The sequence below is a fragment of the Bidens hawaiensis genome, unplaced genomic scaffold, assembly GCF_021521415.1.
Source record: "Bidens hawaiensis isolate Kalapana, Puna unplaced genomic scaffold, B.hawaiensis_p1.1 tig00052494_1, whole genome shotgun sequence".
In the NCBI taxonomy this organism is placed as follows: Eukaryota; Viridiplantae; Streptophyta; class Magnoliopsida; order Asterales; family Asteraceae; genus Bidens; species Bidens hawaiensis.
The window spans coordinates 3663-24355 of NW_027499444.1; the positions used below are offsets into that span (position 1 = coordinate 3663).

Consider the following 20693-nt stretch of genomic DNA (forward strand, 5'->3'; position numbering starts at 1 on the left):
CTTGTTGATAGTTGGTTAGGGTTATAATGTTCTGCTAAAATTCTAATAGCTGTCAGGTGAATAGTTGATCATGTGTCTTGGTCAATCGCATTCTAGGTTAGATTAGTGACAGTATTCTTGCTTGGTTATTGTGTTGATCCTTGTTCATGATGTCGTGTTTAATTTATCAAGTTATCTAGGGTTTAGTGTTTCGTGAGATTGCTTGCCTATGATACTATTAATTAACCCTAATTGATGACTTTGAGGAATCAATCCAACCGATTGCTTAAAAATCTAATAATCATTCTTTGGGATTTCGTTTGATTAGATCAAGGGTCCTTTAGGGTTTTGTTAGATGAATATGTTAAGAAATCTGTTTCCATATCATGTTAGTTGTCCATTGCTTGATGATTGTTGATGCATGGGATTCTTACCTAGGTAGATTCCTTCTCTTATTGGTTTCGATCTTGTGATTTATTGTTTGTTTCTAGTTTACTTGATTATTTACTTTATTAGTTTAATGTTAGTTTAAAAACCCCCTTAAAACATTAATAATAAATAGTCGTGTCGTAAGTCGAGTATAGTTAATTAACATAATTTATAAAGTCCTGTGGGTTCGGTATTCCGGACTTACTTAGCTTTAGTACAATTGATCGGTTCACTTGCCGGTATTTTTTGCGTAGTTGAGTTTTAGGTCTATGTTTTATTACTTGTTTAATTTAGTTGATATTTAATTGACTGTTTTTAGCACATCAATGCCCATCTAAGATTTATGCCAAAATTGAACCTAACCCGTATCACTGACGCAATGAAAATCATGCTAAGTCTTTTATACCTGCTATCAACCTGTTTCTCTATATCATAATAATATTGAACATGAATCTTTGTGGCAGCACCTTAATCACTATGATTACATGTTCGGATCTTTTCACGAATGCGAATGTTTTATCAAGACTGAAATTTGATCCTACATTTTGCATAATTACAAGAGGATTAAGTGGTTCACTTCGTGTTGATTATTGTCTTTGGTTTTCTTCTTTTAAGATTAGTTTTTCTTTTAAAACACGGGTTACTCGCTTACTTTTATGATCTTAATTTAAAATTTACTAAATTATTATTTGAGGGCGAAGTTCTTAACATCGCCTCTAGGATTTCCAAAAGTTTTATAAGCATGTTTTAGGTCAAAATTGGTCAAACTTATTTCTAACACAAACCGCGAACTTAACTGTCACACCCTCAAAATCCACTAACGGAGTTTTACCGTCAGAGGGTGTGAACTAACAGGATCGGAATCATTAATTATAATCAAACCATAAAAACGTTTAAATGAAAATAAGTGCGGAAGCGTAAAAACCAAAAGACAAAAGTTGTGTCACGCAGGACGACTTAAAAACCCAAGTAATAATAGTTAAAAACATGTTTGCATATCAGAATGTTCAAAAACCATGCATGATCCTATACCGCGCGCCCGCCTCGGCTACCTGAGAATAACATACTAAAAGTGTCAACACGGGGTTGGTGAGTTCACAAGTTTATATAAAATAGAGCGTTTAGCGTTTGCGTTCAGCGTTTTCGGTTCAGCGTTTTGTGTTCAGCGTTTTGCGTTACCAGATAGTGTTATGTCAATTATATATCTATAGGTAGCTAGCCTATAAAACAAGTATTACTAAGTGTTCGACACCGAAGCTGACTGTTTATCATTTGCCTTGCCACCAGGTCTATCCCGACCATGGTATGTGTTTAGCCAATATTACACCCACTCGACCTCCAGTCGAGTTTAGCATTGGGTGGGGTTTGTCAAACCCAGTAGTACTACTCAACAATGACTCGCTATTATCCAATATTAAACGGTTCGATGTGAATGAAGGACTTTAGTTATTGCGTTTGCCACTTAGTCTTTACAAGTGATATATAATCTATATTAACAAAATCTTAAATGCGTTTTCGGAGTATGTTATCTCCCCTAGTGAAAAGCGTTTGAAAACAGTTTAAAGGGGTAAGTGAAACTCACTGTTTGCGAAGAATTCCCAAAATAAATCACCAAGTGATGCGCGTCACAGAAAACTCTCTCTAGCGTTCTAAAACAATAAGGAGGTTTTCTAAGTATCGGAACTAATATCGAGTCTCTAGACCCGGCACATAATTCCTATGCACACAACATGTTTCGTGTTTCGTTTGTGAATCGTGTGTGACTTTAACAAGTGTATTTGTGATACGTTACATGTGTGAGCAATTATTTACGTGTCGTGTATTCATAATGTATATCACTAGCAATTACTTCCCATAAGGGCAATTTGGTCAACACATAACAATTAACTAGCAATTATTCCCCGCAAGGGCAATTTGGTCAAATCATGACAATCAATTAGCAATTATTCCCCGCAAGGGTATTTTGGTCAAAATACGATAATTAGTTAGCAATTATCCCCCGCAAGGGCAATTTGGTCAAAACATGATAATAAATTAGCAATCACCATGTTTCATGCAACTTTCACAAAATTCAGCAACTAGTTTCTTAACGACAGAATTCTACTTGAAAAACTAGTCTATCCCACCGATCATAGCATCACAATAAATTTACCAAAAATCATCACAAAAGCATGTATGTGTTAGGTTTCCAGAACATATTTTGTTGTATTTTTATTCCATAAATATTTCTCACCAAGATCAATTTACCACAGCAAACTCATAGCAGTCAAATTTATACGCAACAGAATGTTATTTGAAATTCCCGTTAAACAAAAAATCCATAAATGCAAGACCACTTGGGTTAGGTTCCTAACTTAACAAGTCAATTTTCAGAAGTGGAACCAACCAAATTGGTCTCGTAGTTCATGAGATATAACATTTACAAAACAACCTAACAGCAGGTCTAACAACTCAGCTTTGCACAACGTTTTTGTAAAATCATAAAGGTTAACTTTTACACGTCCAAAAATTTCAAATTTACATTCTTTAGAAACTAGACTCAACCTAGTTTACTGTAGTATCAATTATCTCAATCAATTTTCACATTTACACCCCGTTACAGTCAGTTGAACATCAACAACACAACCTGTCCAGAATCTGTTTGCAACAAAACTCAACAATTTAACCATCTATAGACTTTAATCCGTTCATATAACACTCTAGACACCATAATCACTATCCATGCACATCAATTACACCATACATACATGGTTAGGGTTTTATATGATCTCAAAATCAAGACACAACAATTAACATGTAACAATATCAATTCTAGTTATCAAATCATCATCAATACATCATCAAATCAAACAAAGATCATATGAACACAATATATGAAATTTCCAGATTTTAGGGTTTATAATTAACCCATTCAAACTCAAAATTAAGCATGTAAAATACATAGGATAGTTGTTTATACCTTCCTAGCACCTTAATCTTCGATTAAACTTGAGAAATCTTGATTGTATGTGTGTGTATGAGGGCCGATCGCAAGGGGACAAGGGGGGCTGGCCGTCGATTATGAGGGAGAGAAAGAGAGGATTAGGGTTTTAGGTTTATGTTATTATTTATAATAACATGTTACACTCTAGTCCCTCAACTTCCAATTGTTACTTTTCTAGCTTAAATAACTAGTTCTTGTTTCTTATTTAGCATCACACATAATATAAACAAGTAACACATAAGTCTAACACATAATTATCACATAATTATTGTTTTGACGTTTTTCGTTTATTCACTAATCGTTTGCGTCAACTTGTTTGCGTTTCGGTGCAATTCCCGAAAGACTACACATGTAGTAATTGTCAAGCGTCATTTAAACCCTAGTTTAAATGTAACGAGGTGTGCGTTATCGATTCAGTGATCTTTAAGTTTGAATTGACGAAGTTGAGTTAACGGAGTTAACGGAGTTAACCTGAAATTGACGATTGTCACATCATTCCCATGTTAAAGAATTTTCGTCCCGAAAATTTGAGTCAAGTCGTGATGAGTGTCTGAAAAAGTAAAAAAAATTTTCAGTTTGTCATATCATCCCCTAGTAGAAAGAAATTTCGTTCCAAAATTTAATTCATACCTCCGGTGATTTCTGACGGTTTGTCGGGTTTCGCGGTTTTCTTTGTTTGGTCAGCCCTTCAAAAAGGTGATGATACTTTTTCATCATTTGATCCTCGCGTTCCCACGTGAACTCCGGTCCACGTCTCGAGTTCCAACGAACATTAACAATTGAAATTTTACTGTGCTTGAGTGTTTTGGTTTCCCAATCCAAAACTTCAACTGGTTCTTCAATGAAGCGTAGCTGTCATCAATTTGCAGTTCGTCCAAAGGGACTAGTTGGGTTTCATCGGATAAGCATTTCTTCAAATTGGATACGTGGAAGACATTGTGTACACTGCTGAGTTCCGCTGGTAAGTCCAGTCGGTACGCCACCGGACCAACGCGTTCCGTTATCCGGTAAGGACCAACGTATCGTGGGTTGAGTTTGTTTCGCTTCCCAAAGCGAACCACACCTTTCCAAGGTGAGACTTTGAGTAACACTTGGTCATTCACTTGAAATTCGAGAGGTTTTCGGCGCTTGTCGGCGTAACTCTTTTGGCGATCTCGTGCTGCTGCCATGCGATTTCGGATTTGAACAATCTTTTCCGAAGTTTCGAGTACCAGTTCTGGACCAGTGATTTGGCTGTCACCCACCTCTGCCCAGCAGAGAGGTGATCGACACTTTCGTCCGTACAGTGCTTCAAACGTAGGTGCTTTAATACTTGCGTGGTAGCTGTTATTATACGAAAACTCTACCAAAGGTAAGTGAGGTTCCCAACTTTTTCCGAAATCCAATACACATGCACGCAACATGTCCTCTAAGGTCTGAATAGTTCGTTCACTTTGCCAATCCGTCTGAGGATGGTAAGCTGTGCTCGTATCAAGGCGGGTACCTAGTGCGCTTTGTAGTGACTTCCAAAAGTGCGAAGTGAAACGAGAATCTCGATCAGAAATGATTGAGACAGGCACTCCGTGTCTAGACGCTACTTCCTTCATGTAGACGCGAGTCAACCTTTTCATTTTGTCCGATTCCTTAATCGCTAAGAAATGTGCAGACTTAGTCAATCGGTCAACGATCACCCAGATGGTATCGCATCCCGTCGGTGTTTTAGGTAATCCCGTGATAAAATCCATGGAAATGTGTTCCCATTTCCACATTGGAAGTTCCGGTTGTTGCAGCAGACCAGATGGTTTCTGGTATTCTATTTTGACTCTGGCGCAAGTCAAGCATTTGCTCACGTAGGTGGCAATGTCGACTTTCATATTTGGCCACCAGTAAAGTGCCTTTAAGTCATGATACATTTTATCTGAGCCGGGTGGATAGAATATCGGGACTTGTGTGCTTCGTCCATCACTAGAGTTCTCAACTATCCGTATCATGGAACCCAAATCCGGTTCTCAAAATATCGGACCCCGTCCGATTTGGTTTCAAGTTGCTTGTTCATGCCCCGCATGAGTTCCGATGGAAGATTATCATCTTTCAAAGCTTCGAGTTGGGCATTGCAAATCTGGTCGGGTAAGTTGGCATGAATCGTGAGTTGCAATGCTCGCACTCGTCTGGGTTTATCTGTTTCTTTTCTGCTGAGAGCGTCGGCCACTACATTGGCCTTGCCAGGGTGGTACTTGATGGCACAATCATAATCCTTAAGCAGCTCGACCCAACGACGCTGTCGCAAGTTCAGCTCCTTCTGATCGTAGATATGTTGGAGACTCTTGTGGTCGGTGTAAATGGTAAACTTGGTACCGTACAAGTAATGCCTCCATATCTTAAGGGCAAACACCACAACTCCGAGTTCCAAGTCATGGGTCGTGTAGTTCTTCTCGTGAATCCGTAGTTGTCGAGAGGCATAGGCTATAACCTTCTCGAGTTGCACCAGCACACAACCGAAACCTTGTATCAATGCGTCACAATGTACCTCAAAATTCTCTGTTCCCTCGGGTAGGGCTAAATAGGGGCGCTACAAAGTTTGGTTTTCAACAGTTGAAAAGCGGATTCTTGCGCCTCCCCAATTGTACTTAGTACCCTTGTGAGTCAAAGCGGTGAGGGGTTGTGCAATCTTTGAAAATCCCTCGATGAAACGCCGGTAGTAGCCGGTCAGTCCTAGGAATTGCCGCACCTCAGTCGGAGTCTTAGGTGCTTCCCATTTTTTGATGGCCTCTACCTTACCGGGACCGACATGAATACCATTCTCATTGATCACATGTCCTAAAAAGTGAACCTCGCGAAGCTAAAATTCGCATTTCGAGAGTTTTGCGTACAGTTGCTCCTTCTTCAATAATTCCAGAATTACCCTTAAGTGTTCCTCGTGGTCAGCCTTGTCCTTGGAATAAACCAGGATATCGTCAATGAACACAATCACAAACTTGTCGAGGTACGCCTTGCATACTCGATTCATAAGATCCATAAATACGGCTGGTGCATTGTTTAGACCAAAAGGCATAACTTAAAACTCATAGTGACCATACCGAATCCTGAATGCCGTCTTTGAAATATCTTCTTCGCGCACTCTTAGTTGATGGTAACCAGAACGCAGATCGATCTTCGAGTAATAACTCGATCCTTGAAGCTGGTCAAACAGATCATCAATTCGGGGTAAAGGATAACGGTTCTTGACTGTCACCTTGTTCAACTCCTGGTAGTCGATGCACATGCGGAAAGTCCCGTCCTTCTTTCGAACAAACAAGACAGGGGTTCCCCATGGCGATAAGCTAGGTCGGATAAAACCCTTATCCAACAAATCTTGCAGTTGAGTGGACAGTTCCTGAAGTTCCGCCGGTGCGAGCCGATACGGGGCTCGTGCTATGGGTGCTGCACCGGGTGTCAACTCGATTTGGAATTCGACTTGTCGTATAGGAGGGAGTCCAGGCAAATCCTCCGGGAAAACTTCCGGAAAATCTCGCACAATCGGTATATCTTCAATTCGCTTCTCTTCCGCGAGTTTCTCAACAATCTGCGCCAAAATTGTCGGATGACCCTTTCGTAGATACTTCTGCGCCTTCATGAGGGTAATGACGCTGGTGGTCATGCCGCTTCTCTCGCCCCGGATCGAAATGATCTCGCCGGAAGGGGTAGAAATGTGGACTATCTTGTCATGACATATAATCTCCGCTCGGTTCTCGGATAACCAGTCTATACCGACAACGACATCGAAACTACCAAGCGTAAAAGGCATGAGGTCGATATCAAAATAATGACCTGACAGTTTTAACTTACATCCCGCAAGTACATGAGTCGTTACTATAGTCTTACCGTCAGCTAATTCAACATGAAATTTAGCATCTAACGGGGTTGGAGTTGGGTCTAAGAGTTGACTAAAGGCTTTCGACACAAAACTCCTATCAGCTCCAGTGTCAAACAATACAGGAGCAAAACAATCGTTCACAGGGAACATACCAGTCACCACGTACGGATCATTGCGGGCTTGACCCAACCCAATAACAAAAGCTCTTCCTTTACCATTGTTTCCACCACCACTGCTACTTTCATTACCTCCATTGTTGTCGTTCTGTTTCAGCTTAGGACAATCTTTCTTAAAATGTCCCTCTTGTCCACACTCAAAACATCCCTTGGTTGTCATGGGTGGTTTAGGAGCACCCTTTGCCGCAAGGTCTCCTCTACATTCCTTTGCCTGGTGACCCATCTTTCCGCATCTCAGACACTTGACACAGTCACACGGGCCAGCATGATGATAATTGCACCTGTTGCACTTCGGATATTTCCCAGCATATCCGCTCGAACCCTGCCCGCCACCGTTGTTATTGATGTTGTGACCCTGATTGTTGAAGCCCCGAGTGAGTTCGGGCTTACGGTAGTGTTGTTGCTGTGGGGGGTTCGAGGATGAGGATCTGGTGTTGTCAAACTTTCTCTTTCCGCTGCTCGGGTTGCTATTGTTGTTGTTGTCAGTAATCGAGTTGTCACGGGCTTTAGTGGTTGAACCTCTAGGTGATAGCGCACCTTGGGTCACTGCTTGATCCGTTAGTTTGTGAGCTAACCGGATCGCTTGTTGAATCGTGGCTGGTCTGGAAGACGTCACCATGCCCTGAATTTGCGGTGCCAACCCATCAATATACATTTCAATCCTCTTACTCGGCGGGTCTACCATCCGTGGACACATCACAGCTAACTCGTGAGAACGGGTAGTGTAGGCTTCGATTTCTAAACCCACCATCTTCAATGACCAAAACTCGGATTCCAACTTTGTAATCTCCTCCCTAGGACAGTACTCTTCTCGCATCATGTTCTTGAACTTCTCCCAGTTCATAGCGTTAGCCAGTTCTAATCCAATGATCTGCACGTTTGAATTCCACCAAGTGAGGGAAGAATCTTCAAGTGTTCCAGCAGCAAATTTGACCCTACTGGCAGGGGGCAATTACACATTTCAAACGCCGATTCGGCCTTCTCAGCCCAACGCAGGAAGCCTATAGCTCCCTCAGTGCCCTTAAACGTACTGGGCTTGCAGTCAAGGTAATTCTTGAAGGTACACGTTCCAATTGGACCTCCAGCTTGGTTCTGAACATGTGCGGCTAGAGCGGCCGCCGCATGGTCGTTCAGCAGAGTTTGGAGTTCTGCTGCGGTCAAGTTGATGTCACCACGTCCGTGTCCAGCGTTTCTTCCTACCATTTCCTTGTCCGAGTACTTTCCGACTGCTCCAAGTACACTCAACTCCTCTGTCGGTCGCCTAGGGTTCGCTTACCGATCTTTGCAACCTTGCATGTGTATAAGATTTTATGAAAGTAGTCTAGTCCATCGGTAGCATCTTCACTAGCCTTTGTAGTCGTACACCATGTAAAACAGTAGCATCCACCTAGTATTGTAGAGAACATAACCCTAGATATCTCCTATATCTTGAAACAATGACTGCTTGACCGGGTGGATGATGGTGGCCGCCGGTTGGTATGGATCATAAAGCGGCTGGATGATAAGAAAACGTTGCTAGTGCTATTTCTGTTCGGGTCCTTGCTACTTGGAGTTGCTCTTGCAAGTCTATCATCTCGGCTTGCATCCTTCTCATAATTTTCATCTGTTGGTCGCTAGCCTCTTGCATCTCCTTCATGGCCGCTGTCATGCGGGAAATTTCCTCTTTAGTTTCGGTTCCATCTTTTAACAATCCGGAAACGTTCGCTCTCGTATAGCGCATGTAACCCACGTCACACTCCAAGCAAGAAACAACAGTTGCGAGAACTCGCTCCACAGGTTCGGTTATGGGTGGTAGGGTGTTGGGGTAAGCAGGATGGTTCGGGTGAGGTAGCGAAGGGAACTTGTTCGCGATAAACCATACGCCTAATCATATTAGGGTACCAATCCCAGCTAACTTCGTTTTCGTACATGCCTCCAGATAAGCGATACCTCTTCGGTGCAGGAGCTTCGAGTTCCGGGACTACATGGGGTGGCGATGAGTTAGGAAGATGCGGTTCCTTTCCAGGGGCGTGAGACATCGGGTCGGATGATGATGACGATGGCGTCGGCATCCTTACAGGTAAGCCGTGTATGCGCGCGCGTATGAGTGAAAGAAGTAAGGAGATAAGATAACAAAGACTACACAAACATATGCAGTGCGTATCATTATAACTAATGGGTCGTCGCGATAGTCTAGTATGCATGCAGCTTCTAGTTCGCTATAACCAATGGCTTTGATACCAATCTGTCACACCCTCAAAATCCACTAACGGAGTTTTACCGTCAGAGGGTGTGAACTAACAGGATCGGAATCATTAATTATAATCAAACCATAAAAACGTTTAAATGAAAATAAGTGCGGAAGCGTAAAAACCAAAAGACAAAAGTTGCGTCACGCAGGACGACTTAAAAACCCAAGTAATAATAGTTAAAAACATGTTTGCATATCAGAATGTTCAAAAACCATGCATGATCCTATACCGCGCGCCCGCCTCGGCTACCTGAGAATAACATACTAAAAGTGTCAACACGGGGTTGGTGAGTTCACAAGTTTATATAAAATAGAGCGTTTAGTGTTTGCGTTCAGCGTTTTGCGTTCAGCGTTTTGCGTTACCAGATAGTGTTATGTCAATTATATATCTATAGGTAGCTAGCCTATAAAACAAGTATTACTAAGTGTTCGACACCGAAGCTGAATGTTTATCATTTGCCTTGCCACCAGGTCTATCCCGACCATGGTATGTGTTTAGCCAGGATAACACCCACTCGACCTCCAGTCGAGTTTAGCGTTGGGTGGGGTTTGTCAAACCCAGTAGTACTACTCAACAATGACTCGCTATTATCCAATATTAAACGGTTCGATGTGAATGAAGGACTTTAGTTATTGCGTTTGCCACTTAGTCTTTACAAGTGATATATAATCTATATTAACAAAATCTTAAATGCGTTTTCGGAGTATGTTATCTCCCCAAGTGAAAAGCGTTTGAAAACAGTTTAAAGGGGTAAGTAAACTCACTGTTTGCGAAGAATTCCCAAAATAAATCACCAAGTGATGCGCTTCACAGAAAACTCTCTCTAGCGTTCTAAAACAATAAGGAGGTTTTCTAAGTATCGGAACTAATATCGAGTCTCTAGACCCGGCACATAATTCCTATGCACACAACATGTTTCGTGTTTCGTTTGTGAATCGTGTGTGACTTTAACAAGTGTATTTGTGATACGTTACATGTGTGAGCAATTATTTACGTGTCGTGTATTCATAATGTATATCACTAGCAATTACTTCCCATAAGGGCAATTTGGTCAACACATAACAATTAACTAGCAATTATTACCCGCAAGGGCAATTTGGTCAAATCATGACAATCAATTAGCAATTATTCCCCGCAAGGGTATTTTGGTCAAAATACGACAATTAGTTAGCAATTATCCCCCGCAAGGGCAATTTGGTCAAAACATGATAATAAATTAGCAATCACCATGTTTCATGCAACTTTCACAAAATTCAGCAACTAGTTTCTTAACGACAGAATTTTACTTGAAAAACTAGTCTATCCCACCGATCATAGCATCACAATAAATTTACCAAAAATCATCACAAAAGCATGTATGTGTTAGGTTTCTAGAACATATTTTGTTGTATTTTTATTCCATACATATTTCTCACAAAGATCAATTTATCACAACAAACTCATAGCAGTCAAATTTATGCGCAACAGAATGTTATTTGAAATTCCCGTTAAACGAAAAATCCAAAAAATTCAAAACCACTTGGGTTAGGTTCCTAACTCAACAAGTCAACTTTCAGAAGTGGAACCAACCCAATTGGTCTCGTAGTTCATGAGATATAACATTTACAAAACAACCTAACAGCAGGTCTAACAACTCAGCTTTGCATAACGTTTTTGTAAAATCATAAAGGTTAACTTTTACACGTCCAAAAATTTCAAATTTACATTCTTTAGAAACTAGACTCAACCTAGTTTACTGTAGTATCAATTATCTCAATCAATTTTCACATTATACCCCGTTACAGTCAGTTGAACATCAACAACACAACCTGTCCAGAAACTGTTTGCAACAAAACTCAACAATTTAACCATCTATAGACTTTAATCCGTTCATATAACACTCTAGACACCATAATCATTATCCATGCATATCAATTACACCATACATATATGGTTAGGGTTTTATTTGATCTCAAAATCAAGACACAACAATTAACATGTAACAATATCAATTCTAGTTATCAAATCATCTTCAATACATCATCAAATCAAACAAAGATCATATGAACACAATATATGAAATTTCCAGATTTTAGGGTTTATAATTAACCCATTCAAACTCAAAATTAAGCATGTAAAATACATAGGATAGTTGTTTATACCTTCCTAGCACCTTAATCTTCGATTAAACTTGAAAAATCTTGATTGTATGTGTGTGTATGAGGGCCGATCGCAAGGAGACAGGGGGGGGGGGGGGGGCTGGCCGTCGATTATGAGGGAGAGAAATAGAGGATTAGGGTTTTTGGTTTATGTTATTATTTATAATAACATGTTACACTCTAGTCCCTCAACTTCCAATTGTTACTTTTCTAGCTTAAATAACTAGTTCTTGTTTCTTGTTTAGCATCACACATAATATAAACAAGTAACACATAAGTCTAACACATAATTATCACATAATTATTGTTTTGACGTTTTTCGTTTATTCACTAATCGTTTGCGTCAACTTGTTTGCGTTTCGGTGCAATTCCCGAAAGACTACACATGTAGTAATTGTCAAGCGTCATTTAAACCCTAGTTTAAATGTAATGAGGTGTGCGTTATCGATTCAGTGATCTTTAAGTTTGAATTGACGGAGTTGAGTTAACGGAGTTAACGGAGTTAACCTGAAATTGACGATTGTCACATTAACCTAAGAATCTTCCTTAACCAAATCGATTTTTGATCACTTATTCAGGTTACAAATCTCCTGTTGATCCTTAATATATCACTTTTTTATGTCAATTCTTCCTGGTTCATATAATTTTGATGATATTTAGGTTTGAACATTCTTGGCTTCTATACTCTGTCTGTGTTAGTGTTTTTGCTAAAACAAGTATATTCGTAACTTAATCGGCCTACATCGGTCCTTTGATGATCTTTTAATTGTTGATTTTACATGAGAAAACGATAATTGATATGGGCAGCCCTTGTCTGCGAATTTGTGTTTAAATGCTCAACTTCACCTATCTCTTAACTTTTCCTCTTAGGCGATCTTATGGGCAACCTCGCTTGCACCTCAAATTTGCCTATTAACCTACTGGGCGAAGTTAACCAGCTGCATAAACTTATATCTAACTTATTTCGTTTTCAATGCAGTTATGGCAGATGTTGCGGGTGTTGGTGGCACAGGTGGTAATGGTGATGACGGTGATAAGAGGAGATTTTTCTCTTCTCACAACATGTACGTCACCTTAGTCTCAGATACTCGTGGAGCTGAAGATTACTCGTTGATTATTCAGTCTCTCTTACGTTCACGGATCTTTCATTTTATCTCCACCACACTACCTATCTCTTTGCCAAATATAGAGGACATTTGGAATACGGTGGAGTATGATTGTCGTGTGGAGCCTCCTGTTATGCGTGCTACGGTTAATAAGCATGTTGTTCAATTCTCAGCTGACCAAGTGTTAGCAGCTTTGCAATTCGGGTCTGTTGAAGATGATTAGGGTCCTACTGAGTATCCGGCTACTCTTCGTCATGGTGCTTTTCTTCGCATGGGTTATTCAGGACCTCTAGAAGATACCCAACGTCGCAAAGGGTTCTTACTAGATCAATGGATATTCCTTATGCATGTGTTGATTGTATGCATGTCTGGTTGCAAGGCTGGTACTGACGGTATGGGTGCATCTCTGCAATCGGCAATGGCTGCATTGTAGTACAATAAACCCTTCACTTTTGGTCAAATGGTGTTTTATGAAATTGATCGTCAACGAAGGGCGGTGGCTAGGGAAAGGTTCTTGATGTTTCCCAGATTTCTTCAGATGATTCTTAACCATGTGGCTCCTAATCTCCCACAACGTCATCCTATTTCATTTGTGGATAGTGTTAACAAGAGAATTCTTGCTCAATGTCGTACTTCGAACTCACGAAGCAATGCGGAGCGTCGACCGAGACACATACCTTTATTTGGCTTTCTTTTGAATCCTGCTTATGTTTCTCCACCCAATGATGGGTTTCTTGATGTTTTCCCGGCTCCAGCTAATATTCCACAACCACCTCCTATGACTCAGGATGTTCTAGTTAGTGCTCCAGTTCTATATGTTGCCGAAGATATAAACCTTGATATTGCTTTTGGAGGACATGAGTTATTTGATATGTCTTCGGTTGATGTTTCTGAGGTTCAGGTTTCCTCGGTTGATGTTACTGGGGTTCGGGTTTCCTCGGTTGCTGCTTCGGTTGGTCCATCACTTTCCTTGGTTGATTTTTCTGAGGACACTTTATATGATTCCTCCTCAGATGAGGTTGATGAGGCTCGAGGGTATTTAGCTAATCAATAAAAGATACATAGAAAGCGTAAGAAGAATTCTGATTATGATAGTGAATCCGTTTACGAAGAGGAAATTTATGGTTTGGTTTGTAGATCCAAGATGGCCCGAGTTGGTGAGAGTTCAAAAGTGGTTCAGTTTGCTACTTCACTATTATCTGGCTCTTCTACCTCTGTACCGGTTACTTCTGCCTCTCTACCAGTGACTTCGAGTGTGTCTACGATGGCTTTGTCAGCACCAAAAATTGTGTCTTCTACAGTGGTCATGTCGGCACCAGAAACAATGTCTTCCTTGGTGGCTCTGTCAGCACCGGACATTGTGTCTTTACCTCCTAGGTCGATTACTCCAACTGAGGTTTTTGCTTTGTTTTTGGAGTCTACTCTAGTTGCTACTGATGGGTCTTCAGTTACTATTCCACCTCCAGTTTCTATTCCACTTTCATTAGAGATTCCAGTCAGTTTGGGCATTCCTCCACCCTATGCTCAGGATACTTCACGTATGACATTAACTTTTGATTCTACACTGTCGGATTTCGAGCGGATCGTGGCTCTGGAACGTGAGGTTGTTGAGAAATCGAAGATCAATGTCATTCATACTCAGGCAATTCACCATCTGGTGGCTAAGAATCAACTTCAGTCGTCTCTCCTGGTTGAACACGGTAACTTTTTGATGCTTTAAAGAAGTTCTTAGCATCTTAGGGTGGGGAGCAGTTGTAGGGGAGACAAGTTGAGGACAAAAAGACAGGAGGACAAAGATGATGATCCCAATGCATCGAAAGATGTAGGTGGTAGCTGCCAAGAACTTCACAATCCCTTTTTTTAACCAAAATGCTTAAAAGTTATTAGCAACTCAATGCTCATAACACGTATAAACCAAACGTTCAGAATCAAAACCCACACGAAAACCCTACGGCCAAGTTAGGTTATATAAGAATGACAACTTCGCCTAACATCCCTAGGCGAAGTTTCCCTAACTTCGCCATTGGCTAACATCGCCTATTAATAACCATTCAGCAAGTTCTCATATACAAAAACAAACATAACGAACAATAATCTTATTACAGAAACTAAAGACCAATGAACTACTGACACAATGAACCAACAGACTCCCCCTTGGCAGTAGCTTCATTTATCTTATAGCTTCGTCTTGCACTTTACTTCAAAAATCATTTCCTCAAAATTCAGGCATGCACACCTTGTCTCACACAAACCGAGACCTCCCTTTGATATTTTCTCCCTTCGTCTTTTCATGCTGGTATATATAAAATATCTTCTTTTCATTAAGTACCTGCAAGTCAGCTTAAGATAAGTTAACCAGATGCATAGGGTCATACACCCTCAAGATTTCTTGTTCATCTTGATCATCCATCACGGCTTCAGCGGTCTCACAATCAACATACCACCATTTCAGATCTTTCAGCAAATTCTGTGGTATGACCTTCATCGAAATCTCTTTCAAACATTGAATGGGTTTGTACTTCATAACCATTTACGGTTTACCATCCGCTCGCATTCCCCTTTAGTATCCTCGATAAATTTTCCTTTCTGAGGTTTTAGCAACTCGAACCTCTTCTCCTTGACCACCTCATTCCACACAATCTTTCCAATCCATCCAGCATACAAATCACCACTTATGTTAATCAGCTTCAAACTTCCCAAGTCTTTTACTTCACACCCAGGCAATGTGTTGAACGATCTCAGCTTCTTTTCAAAATATTGAACCCCATCAAAACTTTTAACCACGAACACTCTGAGTTGATCATCATAGAGCCAACAGATGATTCCCTTCTTCGATTCATTGTACCTTTAATATTGTAACTCCTTTTAAAAGTAGGTAGTACCTCAGGTTTCTTTGTTCTTACAAATCAGTGAACACACTCCTCCTTTCACCTAGGCTGTTCTTCCCAATCTGTCTCACCACTTGCATTTTCACCTTGGTTCAACGGTTCTTGACTCAAATCAGGAATATCATGTTCAATACCATCCTTCAGTATCTCCCCTTCCTTCATACCACTATCAATTTCAATTTGTTCACTAAGTATTTCAATCTCACCGTATGACAACACATCTTCAGTAACCTCAAACTCTTCATCAACAGCTACAGAATCACCACCTGCACCACCAGTTGGAGCAGTAGACTCCCCCTAAGATGTGGAAGTACCAAGGGATTGTGAAGTTCTTGGAAGCTCACCACCTGCATCTTTCGATGCATAGGGAAGGGGAGACAAGTTGAGGATAAAAATATGGGAGGACAAAGACAATGATACCAATGCATCAAAAGATGCAGCTGGTATCGAAAGATGCAGGTGGTAAGCTACCAAGAACTTCACAATCCCTTGGTACTTCCACATCTCAGGGGGAGTCTACTGCTCCAACTGGTGGTTCAGGTGGTGTATTTGTAGTTGGTGATGAAGAGTTTGAGGTTACTGAAGATGTGTTGTTATATGGTGAGATTGAAAAACTTCGTTAACAAATTGAAATTGATAGTGGTCTGGAGGAATGGGAGATACCGGAAGATGGTATTGAACATGATATTCTTGATTTGTGTCAAGAACCGTTAAACCAAGGTGAAAGTGTAATTGGTGAGACAGATTGGGAAAAACAGCCTAGGTGGAAGGAGGAGTGTGTTCACTGATTTGTAAGAACAAAGAAACCTGAGGTACCTCCTATGTTTAAAAGGAGTTACAATATTAAAGGGTACAATGAATCGAAGAAGGGAATCATCTGTTGGCTCTGTGATGACCAACTCAGAGTGTTCATGGTTAAAAGATTTGATGGGGTTCAATATTTCGAAAAGAAGCTGAGATCGTTCAACACATTGCCTAAGTGTGAAGTAAAAGACATGGCACGTTTGAAGCTGATTAATAGAAGTGGTGATTTGTATGCTGGCTGAATTGGAAAGATTGTGTGGAATGAGGTGGTCAAGGAGAAGAGGTTCGATTTGCTAAAACCTCATAAGGGAAACTTTATTGAGGATACTGAAAGGGGAATGCGAGCGGATGGTAAACCATGGATGGTTATGAAGTACAAGCCCATTCAATGTTTGAAAGAAATTCCGATGAAGGTCATGCCACAGAATGTGCTGAAAGATCTGAAATTGTGGTATGTTGATTGTGAGACCGCTGAAGCCGTGATGGAAGATCAAGATGAACAAGAAATCTTGAGGGTGTATGACCCTATGCATCTGGTTAACTTATCTCAAGCTGATTTGCAGGTACTTAATGAAAAGAAGATCTTTTATATACCAGCATGAAAAGACGAAGGGAGAAAATATCAAAGGGAGGTCTCGGTTTGTGTGAGACAATGTGTGCATGCCTGAAGTTTGTGGAAATGATTTTTGAATTACAGTGCAAGACGAAGTTATAAGAGAAATGAAGCTACTACCAAGGGGAAGTGTGTTGGTGCATTGTTATAACAACTCGGATTTTTATATCATAATTTTAATAATCGTTACCCGACCTGTTTATACGTTCGGGAAATTTTATCAATAAAATTATCACGCTTATCGAGAAAACTAATTATTATAATATTATTTTTATTTACATATTTAAAATATATATCTATTTCAAAAATATAGCAAAAACTACCCTAAACTAAACTATTACCTAAATGTGTTTCCATCTTCATTGTCCATTGACTAAAGTGAAATTTTGCATATTTTAATCCACCAAACCAGTACCCAAGATCCATAACCCGTTAACACGTATCCAAACTCGCAATCCGCAACCCGCTTGATATCTTGCACCATAATCTTCGCTCTATAGATGGAATTGATTATAACAAATCGTTTAGACGCGTATTTCGACTCACACCGACGTTCATAATTATGTTAACTTGACCTGTCGCATCCGTAATTCTCGTTTTATTAGCCGATTCAATCTGTTTATCGTTATACATGTAATTGAGTAAATTAATTCAATTAAAACGTCGTACACCATCATCCAGATCCATTGACCGTGAAACCTTAATTAATTACACCCATAGCCTCCGTCCAGCCCTCCAACGAGCTCAAGAACAGCGGCGGCTATGTATTGGCCGTTCACCATCAATACACGATCGAATCTGGTCATTGTTGAGTGCATATAACTCGTTTCGATCCAATAAATATTAACCCTAACAATTATTAAGCAAGTACTTAACGAATTGAACGATTAGGATTTCTAGGGTTCTTGGGAATTTGGGGGAAATCTGGGTTTAAGCTATAACAATTTATTTTCAGTTAATACTCAATTAATTTGATAGCGCAGATGGTTTGGTGTTGGTATTAAGAGCTTGTGGTCGCGGGTCGAACCCCACCACCTGCGGTTTTTTTAGGATTTTTACTTTATTTTCTTTATTAGTTTTGTTAATTATCCTAATTAATTTTAATAAATGATAAATTAATACTAATTATCCAATAAACTTTATTTTGCTAAACCAACATCTTGGAGTATGTGTTTTTGTCAAATCTTGTTAAAAGCTTCCGTTACAAATGCATACATAAATATATATATATATATATATATATATATATAGGTGGGTGTGTGTTATAAGTATATTTTTAATAATAAATCATCAATATATATTAAATAGATTTGCCTATATTAATTGTGTGTGTGTGTCATTCTGTGATAATTGTGAAAATTGTATTTTAAACGTATTAGTTAAATTTATAAATTTTGATTTTCGGTAATAGACCAAGATATATATATATATATATATATATATATATACTAGTATATGTGCCCACGCGTTGCGACGGAACATGCTAAATGCATTAGATGTATTACCAACAAAAACCAAGTTGTATTACGATTCGTTGTCAATAAAATACAAATTGTAAGTTGTACATAAAATGTAACCTAACGTGCAATATGACCCTTTAGTAATCAACTTTAAATGAATCTTGCTAGAGCATATACATACCTTACAAACCCATTCCAGCCACAGTGTCACCATCTCAAACCAAGCAGTTGAAGTTGTGCAGGATGTTTAGCAACCTTCTTTCTCAATGTGTCACTCCTTGTATGAGGAAATGGAAAGATAAGTGTTGCTAGCGAGCAAAGTAGTTAAGACTTCCATGTTTATTCATAACATATAACAATAAATAGCTAAATACAATAAACAAGCGCAAAAATATCACCTTTTTAGCTGTGTAGTGCACAACATCCATCATCCAATTACAATGCAACAACCATATCACCTTTTGTTAGCAGCATAATGCACAACATCCAGCAAACAATTACAATGCAGCAACCAGTTGAGAGCGATTATGAAAAACCTAGAACAGAGGATACACAAAAATCACGATTTAAAGTAATTATTAGACTACCTAATGATCTCGTCCAACAGTAAATGCAACCAACTGAAACACACAATGAAAATCCCATCAATTATGAAAGTAAACAAAGATGTTAACAAACGTTTATAACAAAGGACACAGGGAAATATCTGTATATAAAGGCAATATGTAAAACTAAATATGTGTTAAACTGACTATAATAATTAAATATTAAAAAAAACAAATTTCAGAACTTGGTCACCCATGACGGGCTAGGTTCAAAATTTGTCGAAGCCGACAGATTGCGATCAAAAGTTTGCGACATCGACGAATTTGCAACATGTGGTTGGTTTTGATTGGCTCAAACAAAAATCGTCAACGTCAACCGGGTTGGTTCAAAAATTGTCGTCGCCGATGAGTTTTGTAAGGCTATTTTGGGAATATACTTATATACAAAATAAGTGGGTCACCTCAAATGGGCTATATTTTGGAGATTTTCCAAAATTTTCACTTATAACTTTACATATAGTAAATATATATTGTTTATGATAATTTATTTTTAGTAATAATAATGAAATCAAGTTAAAACAGATTGTACTAAAAATTATGCTCTATTTTGTTTTAGTGAACTTACCTCGTGGGTGAAATTGGGCGTACTCAGACAAGTCATTATGGCCAAGTGGGTAGCACATCATTCGGAGGCTTAGCTGGGGGTTAGCTGAAAGAATTCAGGAGCCCGCGTCAATATCTCCACAATTGCCCGTTGAAGAGTTGGTATGGCTCTGATATTTTGTTGTCCAACAATGTCATCCAAATTAGCTTCCAAAAGAAAATCCAATGCTTGCTGGAAACGAATTGATGACTGCATAATTCTTGGGACCGGCATTGGACCATCACCTTGCGGTGGGGGTGGATTGATCAGTTCTGACAAAAACGGAACCCCCCCCCCCCCGAATATGATGCGCACCAAAGTGGGCAGCAGGACAAACACCACCACCTACCGGCGCCATCTGAACGCCACCGTTAGGTCCGGCACAATAATGAAATACCCTAACTCAAAATTTAGCCCCATCATCGGATAATTTCCTTCCTCACCAGCCATACCTGAATAATAAATGTAAATAAAAAAAGAGATAAGAGAGTGAAGCATACAATTCTAAACAGAAAATGAAAACCTAGGGTTTCAGTTTCAAATTTAATAGAAAACTAAATCAAATAGAAAACTAAATCACAACATAATTCACGAGTCGAAAATAGTAGTGACATATTGATTGTATATAGTTGAATATATCCAAAAACAATATTATTATTTACCTCATAGTTCCCACTTATGACTGGTGGCATTTGAATGCAAGAAACTCCAGCTGATCCATGTCACCTAAATTACAAACAAAATTAAATCACATTCTATAAATATTAATGTGGTGAGAAAATTGAAATTAAAAAAATTGATTTTAGATACACACACGTTCACTCTGTTTCAAATTAGAAACCAAAATGGAACTTTGAGAGTGCAAT

At 39.4% G+C, this 20693-nt stretch overlaps 1 long non-coding RNA gene across 1 annotated transcript; it reads right to left on the reverse strand.

The window, feature by feature from the left end:
• Positions 1-18690: 18690 nt before the first annotated feature.
• LOC143599662 (uncharacterized) lies at positions 18691-20376 on the reverse strand. Its single transcript, XR_013147331.1, has 4 exons — positions 20177-20376; positions 19810-20099; positions 19038-19175; positions 18691-18916 (listed from the first exon to the last, which is right to left on the reverse strand). It is a non-coding gene; the product is annotated as an uncharacterized LOC143599662 (long non-coding RNA).
• Positions 20377-20693: the final 317 nt, after the last annotated feature.